Source organism: Leptodactylus fuscus, chromosome 3 (genome assembly GCF_031893055.1).
Source record: "Leptodactylus fuscus isolate aLepFus1 chromosome 3, aLepFus1.hap2, whole genome shotgun sequence".
NCBI lineage: Eukaryota > Metazoa > Chordata > Amphibia > Anura > Leptodactylidae > Leptodactylus > Leptodactylus fuscus.
The window spans coordinates 121,668,111-121,690,803 of NC_134267.1; the positions used below are offsets into that span (position 1 = coordinate 121,668,111).

The following is a 22,693-nucleotide window of genomic DNA, read 5'->3' on the forward strand; positions in this document are numbered from 1 at the left end:
ATCTAATCCATTGGCGTGTGGAAATATGTGTAGACGCGCAGATCTAATCCTACTACATGTGGTACTGTGTGCAGACGCGTGTATCTAATCCTATGGCGTGTACAACTGTGTGCAGACGCGCATATCTAATCCTCTGGAATGTGGAACTGTGTGTAGACGCGTGTATCTAATCCTACGGCATGTGGTACTCTGTGCAGACGCGTGTATCTAATCCTATGGCGTGTACAAATGTGTGCAGACGCACGTATCTAATCCTCTGGAGTGCGGAACTGTGTGTAGACGCCTGTATCTAATCCTTCGGCATGTGGAACCGTGTGCAGACGCGTGTATCAAATCCTTCAGTGTGTGGAACTGTGTGCAGAAATGCGTATTTAATCCTCTGGTGTGTGGGACTGTGTGCAGACCCGTGTATCTAGTCCTGTGGCGTGTGATACTGTGTGCTGATCTGTGTATCTAATCCTCTGATGCGTGTATCTCAGTTTGGATATCAGTGTTGTATTGTGCATGTGGAGTGACCGTGTGTATTGCAGTTGGAATATGAGTGAAAGACTTGCAGGTTTGTATTGGCTAAGGGGGGGGGGGCATTGTGTTTGGAATGCTGTATCTCAGCAACGGTATGTCCGAGCGAGTTGGAGTCTCGTCTTAAACCTTCCCTGATATCAGAAGTATGTCTGTACCAAATTTGGTGAAGATCGGTCCAGTCGTTTGGTTCGCATTAGAGAACAGACAGACAGACAGAAATTCATTTTTATAAGATAGAGAGATATAATAAGGTAGTCATTCTATCGCTGTTAAAGAGGACCTTTCACCACCCCAAGCCTGTGCAATTTTTGCACATATTATAGGCACTGCTGCACAGACTCTGGGGCACTTTGAATCTTCTCTCTAGCCCCCCTCGTTGCAGAGTTCTGAGCCCCGTTATTTCTGGTGCCCTGTATGTTAACTAAGGCCTACACTGTCAGATGGGCATTTCTGACAATGAAGGAAGCAGCGACGTCATTCTGACACTGTCCAATTAGCAAACTTCTCGCAAGATCACACATGTCTCTCTTTACAGGACTGAAAAGAAGAGCCGGAGTAGGATTCACTGTAGCGATGTCACTTCAGCTCTGGCTCCAGTTCCTCCGGCTCTTCTTGAAAATAGTTTTTTTTTTCACTCAGTTATTTTTTTTTATATATTTTAACATTAATTTTTTGGTGGTGATTCCCTTGTAACTGGGGCTGAAATATTAGCCCCAGTTATAGGAGGAATGCAACCCTCTTGAGTTACTGTAAGGGAATTGTTAGTTGAGCAATTCCCCAGTGCTGCTGCTGAAACCAGGAAGAAAGGGGAAGACAGAGACAGCGAGTCCTAAACCCAGCCCCGCCCCTACCTAGTTGCCACAACTGTCCTAATGACAGGGGCAACTGGGCGACAGACCCTTCTCTAAATAAGTGATTGCACAGAACAGGACAAAACAAAACAACAGAGAAGCAGAGTCAGCAAGCCAAGGGTCAAACTAGAGAGAAAAAGCAATACCAAACTGAAATCTGAGAAATTATTCAAAAGGTAAAAAGAGGTCAGAAGGTAGTACTACAATAATAGCAAGGGAACAACTTATCCAGGGTAAGTCACAATAGCCAGCAAATCTGTCTGGGCTGACAACCTGTTTATAGGAAGTCCAGAATCCGCCCCAGATTTAATTGGCAGGTAGGCTGTCAGGCACACAGCTAAGACTAAGATTAACTATTTGAGGAACAGAGGGAAACAAAGGTGTAGGAGATGGATGTGGCGGAAATTCAGTTACAGAGAAGCGGTAATAAAGTGATGTTCAGACAGAGCAACAAGAACTTTAAACAAGGAATCAAACTGAACATGCCTCCTGCGTTGCAGTGTGCAAGCAGAGACCCGGACAGGCAGAGATGTTACAGTTACGCTGCAAGATCATATTGGTCCTCTAGCAACTGTTTGTTCCCTGTTCTGAATGGAGATGCAGTTGAGTAGCATGCACACATTGATTTCAATGGGAGGGCCAGATATAGCGCTCAGGTATCTTAGGTGCTCCCATTGAAATGAATTGTCAGTGCACTAGCTGCCTAATCACCTCTCCATTCAGAATGGGTGAATGCGCACACAAGCACCAATCTACAAGTATTCCCCTATACTATACTATATACTATATGCATAGGGGATAATTTGCTGCGATGGGAAAATCCCTTTAGGTTAAGGCCTCACATAGTTAACCGCAGCTGAAAAACGATGCGGAAAAGACTGCGATGAAAACACGTTACTTTTTTTCTGCAGTTTTCATAAAAGTCCACAGAGTTTTCCTCTGTTGACTTTCTGATTCTATTAGGGTAAGTTCAGATGGAGTTCTTTGGTCTGGAACCTGTGGAGGAGGCCGCTTCAGGTTCTGGACCAAAAGCCGGGTAGCCACGACTGAAAGAAAGATTATGAATGATAATCTGTTTTCCCTTAGCCCAAACAGCAGCACAACTGGGGTATTCCTGCCCCTATGAGCTGTTAGGACAGGTGGAATTTTTAATTACCTAACAGCTTTTGACCCCTATAAGAGGCCGGAAGACCTGCTCCTCCCTTGTGTTAGTAACAAGTATGATATACAAGCATAATTTATAAAGGTGATACACACACATATACACAACATATCTGTACAACAGTACCTCCTAGGGAGGGAGCCTTGTGCTGCTGTTTGGGCTAAGGGAAAACAGATTATCATTCATAATCTTTCTTTCCCCCTACGCCCAACAGCAGCACAACTGGGGATTTAGCAAGTATTGTTTCCCCTAGGACAGGTCCTCCTGGCAGGCTGATGCCAAGATGGAGTGCCCAAATGCTGTAGCATCGGCCGTACGCTAGTCCAATCTGTAGTGTTTGGCAAAAGTCAGCTGTGAGTTCCACGAGGCTGCAGCACATATCTGCTCTAGAGAGAGGAACCGTGTCTCTGCCCATGATGTTGCCACTGCTCGGGTGGCATGGGCTCATAGAAAATCTGGAACAGGAAGATTCTGGGCCTGAAGGGAACAGCTGATAGCTTCTCTGATCCATCTAGACAGGGTTACCTTTGATGCTTTAGCGCCTCTATTGTGGCCAAACACATTAACCAGAAGACTCTCTGATCTTCGGAACGGTGCTGTACGGTCTAGGTAAATACGTAGTGCTCTTACCAGATCCAGTGTGTGTAGCTTCTCCTCCTGCTCTGTAGCAGGAGAGGGAAATAAACCCGGTAGGGTGATCACTTGATTGGTGCTCTGAAGTGTTGGTACCTTTGGCAAAAATCCCGGAACGAACCTTAGCTGTACCCTGTCAGGGAACAAGGTTATGAAAGGTTCGGAGGCCGCTAGGGCCTGCAGTTCGCCAACCCTCTTGGCGGAGGTTATTGCCAGCAGGAAAGTCACCTTAAATGACAGGTACTTCCAGTCCACTTCAGATAATGGTTCGAAGGGGGGCGCACACAGCCCTTGTAGAACCGCGGCCAGGTCCCACCTGGGGACAGGGGGCCGTACCTGGGAGCGGAGCCTGGCAGCCCCCCTAAGGAACTGTTTGACAAGAGGATCTTGTGATAACCGTGTCTCCAGGAGAGCAGATAGAGCTGACACTTGGACTTTGCTAGTCCTCTCTCCAGGCCGTTCTGTAAGAACTCTAGGACTGCATCTCTGTCTGGATCGCGGTGCCTGCCTGTACACCAATCTTGGAATATCCGGGCGATCCTCTGGTAGCTCTGATTGGTTGCCTCTGCTCTTGAATGGGCTAAGGTACTTAGCACTCCCTGGGACAATCCTCTGTCTGTGCGTATGGCGCAGTTAACCTCCAGGCAGTGAGGTTGAATTTGTCTAGGCGCAGGCACGGCCGACTGTTCAGTGACACCAGGTTCCTGACTGGTGGAAGCCTCCAGTATTTCCCCCGACTCATAAGGATAAGGTCGGTGAACCATGCCCTTTTTGGCCAGAACGGCATGATCACTATTGCCGAAGTCTGGTCCTGCCTGAGTTTCGCCAATACCTTTGGGATCATCGGGATGGGAGGGAACACGTATGCCAGTTCGAACCTCCATGGTATTGACAGGGCATCCACAGCCAAAGGGTTGTCTTCCCGGTACAGGGAGCAAAACCTTTCTACTTTGGCATTGTGTTGGGTGGCCATCAGATCCACCTCGGGGAGACCCTACCTCCTGGTCAGGTAGTGGAAGATGTCCTGATTCAAGGACCATTGGCCTGCGGTCGGGCGGCCTCTGCTGAGTTGATCCGCTAGGATGTTCAGGCGGCCCTGGATATGTACCGCGGCCAACTGGGAGAGGTTCCGTTCTGCCCAGGAGAAGATCAGGTTGGTGACTTGCAGGAGCGAGGGGGACCTGGTTCCTCCCTGCTTGTTGATATAGTGGACTGTCGTCAGATTGTCTGATCTTACTTTGACCGCTTTCCCTCGTAGAAGTGGTGCAAATGACAGAAGGGTTCGATGAACTGCGGTAAGCTCGCGCCAGTTGGATGAGTGCGTCCTCTCCCGCTGATTCCATGTACCTTGAACCAGGGTCTCCCCCAGATGAGCTCCCCAGCCTGTGAGGGAGACATCTGTAGTCAACAGGGTCCAGGCGGGCTGGACCGAGGACTTCCCATCTCGTAGATGGGTCCACCAGGGCAAGGTTTGCCGGGTGCTGATGGTTAACTGGATTGGCTTCTGTAAACCTGAAGGACTGTGATTCCAGACTCTCAAGATCTCGTTCTGTAGAGGGCGCATATGCCATAGGGCCCAAGGAACTGCATCTAGGGTAGCAGACATCAATCCAAGGACCTTCATAGCCGTCCTGATGGTGACCTTCCGTGTAGAAGACAAATGATGTGCTGCCCGAGCAATTTTCATTTGCGAGGAGAGGGTAGAGAGACCGTCATGTTGAGAGAGTCTAGAATAAGTCCCAGGAACTGAACTCGTGTTGATGGCACCATTACTGACTTCTGCCAGTTTACCAGCCACCCCAGCTTGTCTAGTAGAGCTACGACGGTCTGCACCTGCATGGTAAGAACCTCCTTTGAATGAGCCTTCAGAAGCCAGTCGTCCAGGTACGGGACTATGAATATGCCTTGAAGGTGCAGGGCGCAAAGCTATAACCTTTGTGAAGGTGTGGGGGGCGGAGGATATGCCGAACGGGAGGGCTGTGAACTGGAAGTGTGCCTCTTTCCCTTCTATGTATACGGCAATCCTTAGGAACTTTCGGTGTGCCGGAAAGATGGGTACGTGGAGACAGGTCCAGAGTGACTAAGTGATCTCCAGGGTGCAGGAAAGGTAGCACTGACCTGATGGTCTCCATGCGGAACCGCATCTTGCGGATGAAGCGATTCAGATACCTGAGATCGATGATCATACGCCACTCGCCTGATGACTTGGGGACCAAGAAGACTGGAGAATAGACGCCTGTGCCTTGCTCTGCGCGAGGAACCACCTCCAGCGCGGCTTTGTCCACGTACTCTTGAATCAATTTCTCCAGATGAAGTTGTTTGGAGCCCTGAAGAGGGCGGGTTCTTACCATCTTCTCTGGCGGCTGGGAAACAAAATTAATTTTATAGCCCTCCTGGATCGTCTGGATGACCCAGGGGTCCCGAATATTCTGGCGCCAGGCATCCACATAGTGAGAAAGACGACCACCCACCACAGGGGAGGGGGGGTAATGTGGGGGAATTAGAGGGGGGCATTTTTACGCCCACGAGAGGAGCCCCGACCTCTTCCTCTGCCGGATCGCCGCTGGCCTCTGGTTCCTCTCCTGGTGGCGCCTCTTCCTCGAAAGGAGGAACTCTGACCTTCAAGAGGCTGTGTCAGATTCTTGCCTTTGGAGTCGGCCAATCCTTCCATGATGTGGTCGAGCTCCCTCCCGAACAGCCGTCCGGGCTCAAAGGGGAGACCACACAGGCTGTTTTTGGAGGTGAGATCAGCCTTCCAGGGTTTCAGCCACAGAGGTCGGCGAGCCACAGTAGTCAGCGCCATAGATCTGGCCGCCAGACGGGTCTGGAAATGGGTAGCCTCGGTCAGGTGATCCACCAGCAAAGTGATATCCGACATTGCCACGAGGAGATCATCTCGATCCATGCCGGAATCGATGTCCTTGGCAAGAGATGAAAGCTCTGCCCGTAAGCCAGTCGCTACCTCATTCGTGACAATACCCAAAGAGGCCTGGGCAGAGGCGGCCGAATACACCCGCCTCAGAGATCCTTCCACTCGGCGATCCATGGGATCCCTGAGACCAGACCCGTCCTCAGATGGAAGGACAGTGTGCCTTGATAATTTGGCCACGGCGACGTCCACTTTTGGTGGAGGACCCCCACGTCTTCAGCTGACTCTCAGAGATGGGAAAAAGCGACTTAAAACACCTGGATGGCGCAAAGGATCTCTCCGGGTGACTCCATTTGCCCTCCATCAGGCGGAGCATCTCCGAAGAAGGCCTGAAAGTGCGGGACCTGCGGCTTGAGCCTTCCCCGCCTTCCCGGTCTCTGATTCTCAGGGTCCTGAATACTCTGGACATCTTGTCCAGGGGAAAAATCTCCTTCTCCTCCTCAGTACTTGATGATGATTCCACGTCCCTGAGGCGCAATTTTTCCAGGGGCGGCAGGGACAACTCACAGTCCAGGCGTGGTCTCTTGGCCAGGGAGATGGATTCCATCCTCTTCATGGAGTCCTGGACGTACCCCTTCACCCAGGAAACCATCTCTCGCATGGGAGTTGTTTCAGAGGGGGGGGGGGCTCTGCACCCCTGACAGAACCGGTACTGAGAGTCGTCAGGAAGCGGAACCTTACAGGTAGCGCACGCCAGATGCTTCCTTTTGGACGCAACTTTCCTTCGAGGAGGAATAGTGGAGGAGGAAGAAGAAGACATTCTGAGGAGGAAGAAAGAGAGATCCACTAACAACTTACTGCTCCAGGGAACCAACACCTGCCTTGCCCCTCCCCCTGGCCATGTCCACCAAACCTTAAAGAGGACCTTTCACCACTTTTGGGCACATGCAGTATTATATACTGCCAGAAAGCCGACAGTGCGCTGAGTTCAGCGCACTGTCGGCTTTCCCGATCTGTGCCCGGTGTAAAGAGCTTACGGTGCCGGTACCGTAGTGCTCTATGGTCAGAAGGGCGTTTCTGACCATTAGCCAGAGACGTCCTTCTACCTCGCGGCGCCTATCACACTGTGCTGTGGAGCGGGGGGAACACCCCCTCCCTCTGCTCACACAGCTCGTCCATAGACGGGTATTATCAGGAGCGGGAGGGGGGAGTTCCTCCCGGATCAACAGAACAGCGCGATAGGCGCCGCGAGGCAGAAGGACGTCTCTGGCTAATGGTCAGAAACGCCCTTCTGACCATAGAGCACTACGGTACCGGCACCGTAAGCTCTTTACACCGGGCACAGATTGGGAAAGCCGACAGTGCGCTGAACTCAGCGCACTGTCGGCTTTCTGGCAGTATATTACACTGCATGTGCCCAAAAGTGGTGAAAGGTCCTCTTTAATCAACGAAGCACAGCTTTCCAGGGCAAATGAATGACCGAGGAGCTTCTCCAGTTGATGTGCTTGTAACCGGAGCGACAAGCACTGAATGATGGTCTAGGGGGACTTTAAATAGGCCAGGGGGCGGGGTTTGTCCGGAGCAATGCCCAAAGGGGGGCGGGGCCTGCAAAGGAGGCAATATGAATCTAAAAAAGAGAGGGGGGGGCAGGGGGATCCAACTCAGGCTTGGGATCCCCAGGAACACGGAGGGCCCCCCCCCCCCGAATCTCCACGGCAAAAGCTCGTGTCTAGGGGTTTCTTTCTATGTCCGCCGCGAGACCGCGCACTGCGCATGCGCGGCGGACCAGTTAGCCAGCAGACCCGAGGAACCTGAGATAGGTTCCTAGGCCTAAAGTTCCTGCGCATGGGGAAGCCCCAGACCCGGCGCGACAGAACTACAGAAGCGCACATGAAGCGGCAGATTCCCCCACCGGGAGGAAGAAGAAACCTCATAATGAAAAGGAAAAAAATGAAGGTCTTCCGCTGTCAGGTAAGGAAAGGGGAGAGCAGTGGACCCCTATGAGAGGTCAGAACACCTGCTTCCCCCTGACCACCTGTCCTGTCCCACAGGACAGAAAAAAACACAAGGGAGGAGCATGTCTTCCGACCTCTTATAGGGGTCAAAAGCTGTTAGGTAATTAAAAATTCCACCTGTCCTAACAGCTTATTAGGGGCAGAAATACCCCAGTTGTGCTGCTGTTGGGCGTAGGGGGAAAGCCGATGCACTGCAACGGCATCCAGCTGCGCACTCAGCTCCAGATTAGGTTCAATGAATGGGCCTAGTCGGTAGGAGGGTGTGTCTTCAGGCAAAATGGACTGAAGAATGAGCATCTCGCTTCCCATTGATTTCAATGGGAGCTGTGTTTTTGGTCAGGATTTTGAGGTGATATGGCCTCAAAATCCTGACCAAAAAAAGTGTGAACGTAGCCTTATACCTATAAGAAAAACACTAGTGTTTGCGTATGTATAATTTGCTTTGATTTGCAAAAATACAAAGATTTCTGAAATCACAGCATGTCTACTAAGGATTAGCCAGAATCCCATTCACTTTGCACGTTATATTCACATAAAGCAGATTTGATGTAAAACTTACTGCAACAAAAACTAGTTATTATAGTGACAAGCACATGGATTTCTGCAGATCGTATTCAGATGTGTGGGGAAGTTTCGGCAACAAATCTGGCACATGTGAACGTACCCATAGCTACTGCTACTCCAAATGCAAGGTGTATCTGTAACTCGAACCCACACGCTAAGGTAATTCTTTACGGATGTTTTTTATCTGTAGATATATTTTTTGTATACTTTAATTGTATTTATAACATTTACAAGCACTAGAGTAAAAGAAAACCGTAGATGTTCCTATGGCAACCAATCATATCCTGCTTTCATTTTACAACCTGTAATATGATTTGTTGCCATGGGCACCACTGATGTTTTTATTTACTCAACTTTTATTTTAATAAATGTCTCATTATTTTGGACAAATAAAAAAGGTTTTTCCATATACCATTTCCCTGCAACTTATTGTCAAACCAAGCTGCCTGCATATTAGTCTGTGCATTTCTGCAATCTGTAAAATATATCACAGAGCACTGTATGGCTAAGGAAACATGATTTGTGTAGAATCACACCTTGTAACATTCAGAGGACAGCAGAAATAATGAGAAGCCATGCCCTCTCCAACCCCACAGATCCCATATAGTAATGACATACAGTGATGAAGCCTCCTAAGTGCCCCTACACAGTATAATGCCCCCTTGGTGTCCCCCACAGCATAATGTGGCCAACAAACAATATAATGTCTCCCTAATAGACCATACACAGCATAATTCCCCTTTCACACAATATAATTTCCCATTGCAGCTCATCACAGTATAATGTCTCCTTATGCCCCCCCCCCCCTAGCATTAATTTACCCTGGTAGCCCCCACATTACTATAATGACTCCTTGAGACCCACACATAGTATAATTCCGTCCATGGCCCCCCACACAGTATAATGTCCCCTTATGCCCATGGCCCTAAGAGTATAACGTCCATTTATGGTTCCCATACAGTATATTGCCCCACACAGTATAAGGCCAGCAAAATACAAAGCAAATAAAATACTCAAATCAACCTGTTAATCTAGAGTGGTCACTACAATTTCAGTTCTCAGCAGTTTGGGAGCAGAAGCCAACATGTATTAATATCAATACATTGAGTCAGCCTGCATCCAAGACACCGAGTGTATGGTGGAGCAGGGAGATGATAGCTCCCTGCTATACCATAGTACTCAACCCCAGGGGATGCTGGTAAAGATAAATGCAGATGCAGATAATGTTGACGTGTAAGCATGCCACCCGACTTCTACTGTCAGGGAAGTAAAACATATATCAGGAATAGAGATGAGCGAACAGTGTTCTATCGAACACATGTTCGATCGGATATCAGGGTGTTCGCCATGTTCGAATCGAACACCGCGTGGTAAAGTGCGCCAAAATTCGATTCCCCTCCCACCTTCCCTGGCGCCTTTTTTGCACCAATAACAGCGCAGGGGAGGTGGGACAGGAACTACGACACCGGAGGCATTGAAAAAAATTGGAAAAAGTCATTGGCTGCCGAAATCAGGTGACCTCCATTTTAGACGAATAGTGGATTTCAAATCCGGGTCATATGAGAATGTGAACTTTGTGACTATGAGACAGGGATAGCTGTACAGGCAGGGATAGCTAGGGATAACCTTTATTTAGGGGGGAATGTTATTAAAAATAACTTTTTGGGGCTCTATCGGGTGTGTAATTGTGATTTTTGTGAGATAAACTTTTTCCCATAGGGATGCATTGGCCAGCGCTGATTGGCCGAATTCCGTACTCTGGCCAATCAGTGCTGGCCAATGCATTCTATTAGCTTGATGAAGCAGAGTGTGCACAAGGGTTCAAGCGCACCCTCGGCTCTGATGTAGGAGAGCCATAAGGGGGCTGTGCTGTGGAGCGGGGAGGAACGCCCCCTCTCTCTATGGACGAGTACTGTGAGCAGAGGGAGGGGGCGTTCCTCCCGGCTCTCACAGTACAGCGCGATTGGCGCCGCGAGGCAGAAGGACGTCTCTGGCTAACAGTCAGAAACGCCCTTCTGACCATAGAAGAGCTACGGTACCGGGCCGTAAGCTCTTCACACCGGGCACACATCGGGAAAGCCGACAGTGTGCTGAACTCAGCGCACTGTCAGCTTTCCGGCAGTATATAGAACTACCTGTGTGAAAAATGGTGAAAGGTCCTCTTTAAGGACAGACATGAACAGTAAAGGACACTACATGATGTCCCTTTCAAAATAATGGACACAGCTAGTGTCCGATGCTAAAATCTTGCGCGGACGTTAGCATCGGACACTTGTGTACCCTGCTTAAGGATCATAACAGTGGCATAGAAATTCCTGGCACGTATATGTACGTCATATATATCAGTTTCAGGTTGAATATGTATGAAATATATTAATGTGAAAATAAATATTTTGACAACAGTCTTAATTCTGTTTTAACACATGGAATATAACAATCTGTGGTTTTTCCATCTCATTCTCAAAAGTGATGACAGACATTCTCCTCCTGTATTACTGGACTAATACAGAGTGTGTTGACATGTAATTGACAGCTCAGTATATTATTATTCTTATTATTATTTTGCATCCATCTATTGCAGGTTTTGTTGATTCCAGCTCTCAAGTATTCCCAAGACTCCATCTTTTGAGGATTTGCTTAATATGGCATATGTGATTTAATTAGTGCCACTACATCAGTAATTGCCACGGGTGTTTCCTCTATACGAGATCTGCAAGACACATCAGGGTTCCTTAAGGACTGGATGTAAGAAATGCTGATTTATTATATGTTTCCAAAATATTAGGAAATGCATGTACAATTATAGTTTTTAACGTTTCCACTACCACTTATGATATAAATGATACAATGGCAGAATTGATAATGAAATTGATATATCAGAAGATGTCTCCATTACGCCGGGGCCCCATGTTGCAAAAACGCTGTGTTTTACATTACTTGCAAATTGCATAGGATTCTGGTGTTTAATAGAAAGTCCACAGAGTTTTTCTCTATGGACTATTTGCCTCTATTATACCTATATGGAAAACTCCAGCGTTTTTGTAGGTATAAAAGCACAACCGTTTTTGAAAATGCAGCTTCTACACTGCTAATTTTTTTTCTGCAGTTCGCTATGTGGGGCCTTAGCCTAAGGCTAAGTCCCCTCATTGCGAAATAGCTGCTTGTTTTGTTGCAGATTTTGCTGCAGTTTTTTTAGCCAAAGAGTGGTGCGAAAGGGAATGAGAAATATAAAGGAACCACTCAGGGTACATTCACATGGCTGGGGTGCAAAAAGGGCTGTGAAAAGTGTCCATTTTTTATGACCGTCTTGCACCCAAGGGTCAGATGTTTTCATGGAGTCTTCATACATCTGAGTGAAAATGGACAAAAATAGGACATGACCTATATCTTGACAGTCTGTTACAACAGAAACCCACTGTTACGGTTCTGTGTATATATATATATATATATATTTATTTATTTAAACGACAGGACCTCTAGTCTGCAGAACACTGCAGCGAGGTCCACAGGCCAAGTGGGCGGCTGGATGTCTGAACTTAATGTGAACAGGGTGCAACAAACACTGGCCGAGGTGCGGCGCGGTACTCACTGTGAACAGAGTGCAACAAACACAGGCAGTGGTGCGGTGTGGTACTCAATGTGAACAGGGTGCAACTAAACCCTGCCAGTTAAGCTCATTGGCCCAGGTGCACCAGTACTGCTGAAACAACAAGGCTTCCAAGGGTTAACTGACCCCAGGTCAGCAACAAACATGCTCCTGCAACAGCTAGGAGTTCCCAAGGAAGTTTGCATGCTCCTGCAACAGCTAGGAGTTCAGCAAACAAACATGCTACTGCAACAGCTAGGAGTTACCCATGAAGTTTGACAGTTTAAATAAGGCTATCTCAGAGACCAAACCTGCTGCAGCTCCACAGGCTGGAACAGTGTCTACTGCTCCCAGCCCTGGTGTAGAGCTGACAGTTCAGGGTTTACAGGTCCTAACTAACAGCACCCAGATTGAAGCAGAGAAACCCCACACAGAGGCCTGGTATGGCAACCTGCCTGAATACTGGAGCCTATCCCTGAAACTACTGTCATTAACAAACTTCCGTGGTCTTTAGTCAAACATTAGTCAAAGTGTGAGCACCCGGCGGGTGTCGGCTCACACTATTTAAAAGGAAGACTCCGCCCAATAGGGGCGGTGGTCATGACCTCACCGCTCATGCTCAGTAGGGGAGAAATGACACTTAGCTTGTGAGCGGCTCAAAGTCTGAGCATGCTCAGTAGGGTGAAAGCTGGACTTAGACTGATCCACAGATGGCGCTGTGCGCCGGGAGAGCAACCTGCGGGACCCAGTCCTAACACCCACATTCACAGACAAATAATTTAGTCCTGCCGTGTCATGTCCATTAAAAAAAAGTCATGTGGTCATAATTCACTGTAGTGTCAATATAGCTTTATACTTTTCCCTTCCGTTAAATCCCCTCCTGGCTTTCATTCCAAAAACGAAAGCAAAATCTGCAATAAAAGCTGCTTTTCTGCAACGTGGGGCCTCAGTCTAAAGATTATTTTAAATGTATAGAACAGTCTACTGTATGAAGACAGAAAAAGAAGGGTATATTTATAGAGGAGAGATGTGCTGCTGAAATTGCAGCATCAGCCATTTTTCTTTTTTTTTGCATTTTTGTAAAGTTTGTTATTTTTTTTCTTTTGACTATGGTTTAGTCATACAGTACTGTACCACGGTGTTGTGTTATAAGGTGTCTCTTACAGAACAAGGCTAGGAGCACTTTCTAAAACTGTACTCCTGTTTTTTTTCAAGGCCATTTCTATTGATCTGCAGTCATTTGTTATTTTGTCATTGCTATGTGGTTGTGTGACTCTCTGTGGCACCACAGTCTCATTGTGTAAAACCACCCTATATTCTAATTAATAGGGTAGCTTTTTTTTAATTTTTTTAAAGAGTTATAGGTAGTACTCAACTCTCTGGCCCCTATCATTAGTATTCAAGAGGGCCCTCAAGTTCCAATGATGCAAAAAAAAATAGTAACCTGTGCATAGTCACTCTCCCTAGAAAAGAAAGGGGTCTCCCCTTCTTCTCTTTAATGATAAGCATGGCAAAGGCTAGACTCCCATCTATCATACATTTATACCTCGCCTCAAGTAAAATAAAGCCTGCCTGTATTCCTATTTTAAGCATTTATATCATACTTATAGGAGTATATTGCTCATAGACTCTTGTACTCTCTTGTTGGTTTCCTTTCTGTTGCTAAATCTGCAACAGACAGAACAATAAAGATGCTGCGTGTGTCTCCATCCTAAAATGGGAATATCCCTCTAAGACTAAAGTTCTAACGCCACTTTCACATGTTGCATCAGTATCTCCAAGCCAAAACCAGAAGTGGGTCTAAAACATAAAGAGGTATAAATCTTTCCATTATACTCTTTCACTCTCATGTTGACATACAAATACTGATGCAGAATACTGACTAAATATCAAATATTGACCAAATTATTGGGGAAATTGCCTAAGTCATCTTTATATAATATGTTGGAATATAGATATAACTATATGGAAAAAAATCAATGCAAACCAATAACTTTTAGGTGATTCAGTATCAATATATTTATGAGTCAAGTTTAAGGTTCCTAACTAGAGATGAGCGAGTACTGTTCGGATCAGCCGATCCGAACAGCACGCTCGCATAGAAATGAATGGACGTAGCCGGCACGCGGGGGGTTAAGCGGCCGGCCGACGTCAAAGCGGAAGTACCAGGTGCATCCTGGTTCATTTCTATGGAGCGTGCTGTTCGGATCGGCTGATCCGAACAGTACTCGCTCATCTCTATTCCTAACTCAACCTATACTCAAACATAAAAGCAGGAATATTTTAACAAAATTCTGAAAATCCATGCATCTTCAATATTACAGATGGATGGATAGACAGACAGACAGATAGATTAGATAGATAGATAGATAGATAGATAGATAGATAGATAGATAGATAGATAGATTTTATGTTATGTTTTATGATTCATTCAAAGTTTATAAGAAAGTTGCCTACAAGTTTCAGAGCATTTTATTGGTTGGGTTCACACCTGGGTGTCTTAGTCTGTAACCGATCAGATTTGATTCTAAGACTGACAACAACGTGGCATTTTCCATCACTTTGCATCAGTTTTTCAACCTGATAGCTATTGTCTTCAAGCATAAGAACATAGATTATGAAGGATCCTGGTCACAAGGGATCTGATAAGTATCGATGCCTTTTTCAGAGTTTGTTGACTGATCCATTATGATCTATTTTAATACAACAAAACTGATTTAGACTTACATCTTTACGTTTGGTAAATTTAGTAACCATCTGTCACCAAACTCAGCTGTATTTTGATACATCTTCCAATTAAGATAATGCAGAGGCTTTACCTGCAGTCCTATGTAAAACATACAATATATAACACAGCCTGGTATCCCCATCAGTTATATGAACAAATAAAATCAGGAATGCTATAACTGGTATGTGGTTTATTGCATAGAAAATGGATAGTATATTGAACACAGGAAAAATAACTTAATAAAGCTTTTAATACAGCTTCTGTAAATAGAGACTATTGTACAGCTGGATTAAGCAACGTGAGTGATATACCTAGAAATACATAACTATTTCTAGGCTGTCACATTGCTGAAGCATTAAGACACACACTCTTACCTAGGGATGAGCTGCACCTGCAGACAGCGCCCTCCTGCGTGGTCATTATCAATCTCAGGACCCTGATGATTGATCCAGGGGTGAAATGGTTCACATCTTGAAGGACTATCTTGGACTTGTAGAATAATGATCTGTCACTGCTTGATTATTTGCTGACAATTGCTAAGCCAATATATCCATCTTCTTACCAGTAATCCATAAATGTGAAAAGAAGCGTATTAAGACTTGATATGTTTTCCATCCAAGAGAACAGATGATTACAGCAAATGTGACAGTATCTATTAGTAGCTGCAGCAGCAGCAGCAGCGCAGGGTTCAGAGAACAAAAGCTAGAGCACAACTGAAGCAAGACCAAAGGCAGCTGAGTGATACATTAGCAAAATATTAAGCTGGAATTGGCCACTAGGGGGCTTGAAAGCTGGAATTGTCAAGGATAAGAATCAGTGTGAGAAGGGCAAGGTGTTAGCAGGATTCCAGGCACATGTAAGGTTTTATTTCATCGTGTGTTAGTTTATGCCCTTGATTGTCCCAAGGACAGGCACGACCTCATAGTGCAAGACAGGTAAGTGGTGAGTCAAGTACTTTGCAGTGAATGGGGAAATGCAAACTATTGTTGAAATAGCAATAAGATGTTGATATTCAGAAACAAGATTTCATCTATAGTGTACATCAGTTAATCCCCAGTCTGAAAACAATGCAAGGTCTAATTCTAAGAAACATTATTAAGAATTGTATCAGCACACAAGTACCAATGTATCAGTACAAGAGAAATTGATGAAACAGCCAAAGACTGCTTGATCTACTAAAAAGCAACACAATATAACAATACAGAATTAAGTCCAGGACTGTCAACATACCTCACCCTAAAATCCTCCAGTTTTGTATGCAGAAGTGACAGATGTCTAAAAGTCTCATCAATGTGGCTTCTGCTGATTGACAAATATTAATCCTGTTCTTGAAGGACATACTTGTAGTCTGTCATGACTGGGCATTGCAGAGTCCTGTACCCCTTAAATATATGTCCCCTATAAACCTTTACCTTACCCCATACCAGTAAAACACAAGTAAAACAAGAGGCCATGCTTGGATTAAATTGGCTAATGCAGCCATCTTATTAAGAAAATACAATGTACAAAAATATATAACTTTTTTCTATTTAAGGAGGCTCTATCAGCAAAATTATACTGATAAAACCCCACATATGCGTGAATAGCTTTAAAAAGGCCATTCAGGCATTGCTAATGTTATATTAAACTACCCCCCACCCCCCTGTTTTAAAATAATACCCTTAAAAAAGAATATGATAATCATACTGTATCGTGCACGTTGGGTGGGCATGCATGGTCCAACGTCATCTTTAGCCACACCTACATCTTCTTTATTCTTGCAGTGATGTCCTCGGGTCCCGTCTTCCTCGTCTTCTTCTTCCGGCGTCATTACTTGTAATCCCGCGCCGTCGCAGTAGCAGAGGAACAGTAGCAGGGGAACTGAGCATACTGAGCATGCTCAGTTCCCCTGCTACTGTTCCCCTGCTACTCCTCTGGTCCTGTCTTCCTCATCTTCAATCTCGCATCGGCGCAGTAGCAGGGGAACAGTAGCAGGGGAACTGAACATACTGATTACAAGCAATGATGCCGGAAGAAGAAGACGAGGAAGTCGGGACCCGAGGACATCGCTGCAAGAAGAAAGAAGATGTAGGCGTGGCTAAAGATGACGTCGGACCATGCATGCCCACCCAGCGTGCACAATACGGTATGATTATCATATTCTTTTTTAGGGTGTTATTTTAAAATGGGAGGGGGGGGGTAGTTTAACATAACATTAGCAATGCCTGAATGGTCTTTTTAAAGGCTATTCACGCATATGTGGGGCTCTATCAGCATAATTTTGTTGATAGAGCCCCTTTAAGCAAAGAAGAGTCTCTCCATGTGCCCGACCAGCCAAAGCCAACATTTGTCCAGTTTATAGGGGAATATACCTATGATACCTCCTTCCTACCCATGACCCTGTAAAACCCTGTCACCCATGCATATAAACTCCTGCCCTTACAAGGGCGGTCCCAATGCTGACCCTAAAATTTCCTTGTTAATTATATTGTAGATGATTATTAAATGTTAAGTTTTATTTATCATATAATTGTGGATCTTTGCTTGCTTGTATTAGGAATACTATCAGACCAAATTGTAATTGTGCCTGGGAAAGCAGACCACAATCTATGCATATCGTACCTAATATTCCTTATCAGCTAAACAGACAAATGCCACAAAGTCATTACTGCGGACATGTAGGACCAAAAGTGTCAGGAACCTGTATCTAGCCATGCAACACAGAAGCTCAAAACCTGCAAATTTCTTTAAACATAAACACATAGCTGCCCCAGGAATTGCATATGTAACCCCTCACAGGAGTTACTAATGGTTATTTGGCCATAAGAGTACCTTACATGTTAGGATTGTTTGTATATGTTGTCACGTTCATGACCTTGAATTTCGGCTTTCTAATGTGGGACAAATATCTGCCCTATTTCAGAGTAAACCTATGTAGTTCCTTAGACACCTATTTTAAGTGGAATTATGCGATATTGATCCCAAAGCTCTCTTAAAGGACCTGGTATTGCCAAAGGTGTACGAGTGTGTGTGTGTGTGGGGGGGGGGGGGGTGAATTGGGGCATATAGGGGGGAGGCGACCCACTAAATTTGTGGAGGACACTCTGGAGCTGCCTCAAATAAACACATATATTTCATCTATATCCACGTCTCCAGTACAGTTGAAATATGTGGTAGAGCAGGAAAAACCAGTTTCCTGCTCTACCATTCTGTATCCTAGATGCCAGAGACCTGTTGGAGCTTGTGTTCTCCAGGTGTCCTGGTAACCGCTGAAGACATCAGTTTCCTGATCCATGGCGCGATGAAGTCACTATATTGTGTCTCCTGAGCCAGAATGCTGACAGTGTGTAAGGGGAGTTGTGAAGAAGTGACAGTGGCAAGACAGGTGCATCAGGGGATTAAAGGTCGGTAAGTATTTTTTATTTTTTATTTAGGGGGGCACCTTAATATTAGGGGGCACTAATGATATGAGAGAGTATAAAAGGGGGTCATTGGGGCAGGCAGACGTATTACAAAGAGTGCATTAGTGGGTATTAATACAAGGGGGCATTGGCAGACAGAATTTATGTAAGGGAGTATTAACTTATGGGTTATTGGGCTATATTAAAGTACATTATTGATTTAAGAGGGTTGTCCAGGAATTTCAGAAGTCATAGAGGAGGCCCATGGAAGGTGAAAAATTATACCTGTCCCCAGTGCCTCGTTGTCTGATCAAAGGAAAGGATCTGGTGATGTCACATACGTCATCGATTCCTTTCCTGTGGCCGCTGATTGGCCTCAACTGTCATGTATAACGTAGGACTTCTGCCGGCAAAGGAACAGTGCACACTGGACCGGAGTACTCGAGTACAGGTGAGTATATATTTTTTAATGTTTTACTTTCCTTGGCATCCTCTCTGACTTGTGGGATTCCTAGACAACCCCTTTAAGGGCATATGCAGGAATATTATTAATTAGCGGTAATGAAGGGGGTTTAATAATTGATGGGCACTCTTAATTAAAAGGGGTCTTGCTAGATCATAATTTATAATGCAGGCAGCAAAGGAGGATTATAATGTATCCTCCTATCATTACTTGTGCTGGGTCGACCGTCACCTTGTATGTATATAGAGCAGATACAGCACTGATGTCGACCATGTAGATCATGGGCAGCCAAAGAGTGTATATAGTAAAGATAATGATACATACAATAGCATTACTCATTTTCTTGCTATATATTTTATAATTGGGGATAGTAACAAAATTGGGACTTTTTGTAGGTGAGAACAATGTGAGTCAGATGTCTGGAAAAGTGAAGTGGCATACAAAGGTAATTAGAGACATTTCTGACTGCTATATGGCACAGTCTGGCAGAGTTAGAATGGTTCTCTAGTCCCCACCAATTTTGAGCTCCTGCTCCCCTTTAGCAGGACATCCTGGCATCTCTGGTACCAAGTATTTGCTCTCTCGCTCATACTGGTGGCCTAGTTGGTCCCGGGATGTGCATGAATTCGTAACAGCCTGTGAGGTATGCGCTAGGATGAAGGTACCTAGAAGGTTACCAGAGGGCCTTCTTCATCCTCTTCCTGTACCTAGTAGACCGTGGTCCCATCTGTCAATGGATTTTATTACTGATTTGCCCTGTTCCCAAGGAAAAACTGTGATTTGGGTGGTTGTGGATAGATTCTCAAAAATGTGTCACTTTGTACCGCTCAAGAAAATCCCAAGTGCTCCACATCTAGCCTCGCACTTCATTAATCACATACTCCGCCTACACGGCATCCCTGAAAGTATTGTATCCGATCGTGGTGTGCAATTTGTATCTAAGTTTTGGAAAGAATTTTGTGGTCGTTTGAGAATCTCTCTGTCTTTTTCATCCGCATTCCATCCTGAGACAAATGGTCAGACTGAGAGATTCAACCAAACCTTGGAGCAATATCTCAGGTGTTTTGTGTCTGATGCTCAGGAAAAATGGAGAACTTTCCTTCCTCTAGCAGAGTTCGCAATAAACAACAGGGTTAATGTCACCACTAAAATGTCGCCGTTCTATTGTAATTATGGTTGTAACCCCAGGTACTCCTCTCTCTATAGTACTGAGTCTGTTAATCCCAATGCTGAGCAGATTTATCAACGACTGTGCACAGTCTGGGCCCAGGCTCGCCTGAGCCTGGTAAAAGCCCAAGAATACCAAAAACGTCAGGCTAATAAAAGACGCTTACCTGGTCCAGAATACAGGGTGGGAGATCGAGTTTGGTTGTCCTCCAAGAATTTGCATCTTAGAGTTCCCTCAGGGAAATTTGCGCCACGTTATATTGGGCCTTATGTCATCACATAACGTATTAATCCAGTTTCTTTTAAATTACAACTTCCTAATACTTTCCGTATCCACAATGTCTTTCATAAGTCGCTCTTGAAGAAATATGTTTCGCCCGTCCTTCCTTCACCCAGTCCACCTGAGCCTGTGGTGATTCAAGGGGAACTAGAATATGAAGTAGAAAAAATTCTAGACTCCCGCCGAGTGCAGAATTCAGTCCAATACCTCGAACATTGGAAGGGGTATGGTCCAGAGGAGCGGACGTGGGTTTCTGGTGTGGATCTCCATGCGCCACGTTTGATCAAACTTTTCCATCGCCAGAATCCCTCGAAACCTGGTCCATCTGGCGAGGGTCCGGAGGCCCCTCGTAAAAGGGGGGGTACTGTAACATCTTTGCCCATCCGGGCATTGGCGTCATCATCCGGCCGCACGCTGCGGCGCAGGAGATGTGTTCGGTTGTAATTTATTCCGTTGGTTTCTCCTTGCACTGTCTGAACACTACCCTATGCCTTTTCTTTGGTAATTGATTTTCCACCACACCCATCTCCTTCACCTTCAGTTTGCTCTGATCCTCTAATGATTAATCTGGCCGTGCCCTGTGATTGACAGCCGCCTTCCTGTCAACTCCATGGGCGGGTTCTTCCTCCCTATTTAGCCTTGGCTCCCAGTCACACCAGTGCTTGCTATTGCCGTGCGCATACTTGCTCTTTACTGTCTCTGTTTTGATTACTCTATTATCCTTGACCTTTGGCTTCCTTCACTGACTTCTCTTTTTGGACTCCGATTTGGTACCGCATTGCCCGCCTGTTACTGACCCTTGGCTAAGTTGACTTCCCATTGTTGTTGTTCGTCTTGTCTGCGTTTTGTGTGTCACATATTCAGGGAGGGAACGTCTTCGTGGTTGCCGCCTATTACGTAGGATAGGGCCTGGCAATAGGAAGGGACAGTTGGGGGCATAAGCTTAGGGCTCACTGTCTCTTGTGTCCCTGTTCCAGGGTTCCCTAACACTGCCTAACAATGTATTGAATTGATTTTCTCTAGTCCAAAAGATTAGGTCTAGTACAATTGGATTTACCTCATTTTTATTTCATGCAAATATATCAATTAAAAATGATACATTAAAAAGATGTACCAAACTCCCTCTGAACAAAATTCTTGACATGTTCCTTGTAGCATGACTGACCTTTAAAACTTTTGATTTCTGGCAGTGCGTGTGTCATTAATAAGGTTTGTATTATACTTTATGAATACATTTTAACTCCTTTCTATGAAAACCTGCATTTCTTTAGTCTTTCCCCTGTTTCTCTATTGATAGCTTAAATCCGTACACTGCTTTCACTAAGAATATGGTGTTTATGTACTGAAATCCTACATTCTTTTACTTTTTTCCTTGCTTCACTATTGAGAGCTTTTCTCTGCTTCCCATTGTGTACAGCGTATGTGTTTGTGTGAATTGAACAGAAAATTAGGGTAGTGGAGGTTACTTCAGGCTAAGGCCCCACGTAGCATGCCACAGCTAGAAAACAAACAATGAGGGAGAAAAACATAGCGGAAACACATCGCGTTTTTTTTCCGTAGCTCTTTCAAGGTAAGTCGACAGAATTTTCCTCTGTGGACTTTCTGCTTCTATTACACCTATATGGAAAATGCCAGCGTCTCAATAGTTATACTTTACAAAAACGCTATGTGTAGATGGGATCAGCCAGAATCCCATCTACTTTGCAGGTACTATAAAAAGACATGGTTTTATTGCGGCCTTACCACCGCGGCCAAATCATGGAGTTTATGCTACGCGGGGCCCCAGCCTCAAACAGTAATAAAAAGTAGAAACTTGCCTTTGGTGTCATAAAAAAGAGGCGATTCTAATCCTTTATGTGACCCTGCATATAAATGTCCTCATTCCAACTGTGTTTTCAACCAAAACTGCATCCTTAGTATCATATGAAAGATCTCTTTCATTCAATACCAAAAGCAAGTTTCTACATTTTATAATGCCGGATATACAACTGTTTGAAGCGAACCTCTCCCGCCCTCATTTTCTCTTCACTTCACATAAACCCATATGTGGTACACAGTGAGAAGTAAGGGAAAGAGTATAAAAGTCAGATTCACAAAAAAGAGCTACATTTTACTATATGACAGAATTTATTAATCAATGCAAATATTCCATCAAGTAAAAAGTTGTCGGAAAGTTTAGTTACTCTTTAAACATACACCAGAAAGATGTTCAGCCACCAAGATGGACCTTCCTCTCAGGTTATTCGAGCTGGTTTATTGCTTTGCTTTTACATTTTGTTACCGTTTTATCTTTTTTACTTAAAGAGTTTGCACAAGATTAGAGTGTTAGGAGTATTTAGGTTCTTTACTTTCTATTTTTCTTACCTGGGGAGTTTTTGGCTGCGCAGTGTCTGGGGTGGTATCCTGGCGCTGCGGGGTTGTCCTGTCGTGAGTATTGGTGCACACCTTCTGACTTGCACGTGCGCACTGATGG

General features: G+C 45.3%; 1 protein-coding gene across 3 annotated transcripts in view; it reads right to left on the reverse strand.

Moving 5' to 3' along the window:
* Positions 1–15,628, reverse strand: part of HTR1E (5-hydroxytryptamine receptor 1E) — a 106,862-nt gene extending 91,234 nt beyond the window's left edge. For 2 of the 3 annotated variants that reach the window (XM_075268263.1, XM_075268262.1), the window contains exon 1: positions 15,305–15,628. The gene's annotated coding sequence lies outside the window, so the exon portion shown is untranslated. The remainder of the gene's footprint in view (positions 1–15,304) is intronic. The other variant, XM_075268264.1, reaches the window with a different exon arrangement.
* Positions 15,629–22,693: the final 7,065 nt, after the last annotated feature.